This window comes from Coffea eugenioides, unplaced genomic scaffold (assembly GCF_003713205.1).
Source record: "Coffea eugenioides isolate CCC68of unplaced genomic scaffold, Ceug_1.0 ScVebR1_44;HRSCAF=240, whole genome shotgun sequence".
Classification (NCBI taxonomy): domain Eukaryota; kingdom Viridiplantae; phylum Streptophyta; class Magnoliopsida; order Gentianales; family Rubiaceae; genus Coffea; species Coffea eugenioides.
This window is the reverse complement of record NW_020864288.1, coordinates 172,123-173,423: the sequence shown is the minus strand read 5'-3', so window position 1 is coordinate 173,423 and position 1,301 is coordinate 172,123. Positions and strand designations below refer to the sequence as shown.

Genomic DNA, 1,301 nt, shown 5'->3' with positions numbered 1-1,301 from the left:
CACTCATTACTATCATGTTCACCTCCACATATAGAACAACATGCTACATGTGCATTAGATGAACTTGGACCAACTCCACCTTGTCTACTTAGCAATTTCATCACATTATTCATTTGAGCACTCAACATATTGAGAGTGTCCATTTCGATCATACCTGCGTGACGTCTTGTATTACCTCTCTCATTGGCCCATTGGTAGTTATTTGCGGCCATTTCTTCTATCAAATTCTGAGCTTCTTGGGGTGATTTACCCATTAAAGCTCCACCTGCGGCTGCATCGATCATAGTTTTAGTAGAAAAAACTAAACCATTATAGAAGGTTTGTATGATTAACCATTCCGGCAGTCCATGATGTGGACATTTCCGAAGCAAATCTCTAAACCTTTCCCATGCCTCATATAATGATTCACCTTCCAATTGGCTAAAACTAGTGATATCCATTCTAAACTTAGCAGTCTTACCTGGTGGAAAATACTTATTTAAGAATGCTCTTGATAGTTCATCCCATCCAGTGAAAGTATTAGGAGCATGAGAGTGTAGCCAAAGTTTGGCCTTATCTCTCAATGAAAATGGGAACAATCTTAGCCTTATGGCATCATCACTAACTCCATTCATTTTAATTGTATCACAAATTTCCAAGAATGTAGCTAAGTGTGTATTAGGATCTTCTACTGCATTACCTCCAAATTGAGATTGTTGAACCATTTGGATAAGTGATGGTTTAATCTCAAAATTGTTAGCATTTACCGTAGGCCTTACTATGCTTGTTTGAGATCCTTGTGTTCCCGGTAGAGTATAATCTCGTAGAACTCGCCTATTTGGGTCATTTTCGGCCATTTCTTCTTCAAATGGTAGTTCTATCAAAATTTCCTCTATCGGTTGCCAAATCTCTTGTTCCTCTTGCTGTTGTGTGTGCCTCCTTTGTCTACGTAGTGTCCTCTCAATTTCTGGATCGAAAGGTGCGACTTCTCGAGACTCCCGGTGCATACACTACAAACAGAAATAAGGGATATTATGCAACTTCAATGGTAAAAAAAAAAACTGATTATAATATAAGATTAAATATAATCTAAAAAAAATAAAGCTGTCTAAATTAATAAAGATGATTAGGCTCTAATATTGCCGCTCCCCGGCAACGGCGCCAAAAACTTGACGGGTTTTTACTTTAAGTGCAAGTTTAATTCCGAATTTACACCCGTTGGACTGCAAGTATACAGGTCGCAATTGTAGTACGAGATGTGTATCGGGTCGATCCCACGAGGAGCAATTTAAAACAATTATTAGATACTAATTTACTCTATT

The 1,301-nt window shown here is 38.0% G+C and overlaps 1 non-coding gene across 1 annotated transcript; it reads left to right on the top strand.

Annotated features, from left to right (window-relative positions):
* The first annotated feature begins 342 nt into the window (after positions 1–342).
* Positions 343–449, top strand: LOC113758289. Its single transcript, XR_003466665.1, has one exon. It is a non-coding gene; the product is annotated as a small nucleolar RNA R71 (small nucleolar RNA).
* Positions 450–1,301: the final 852 nt, after the last annotated feature.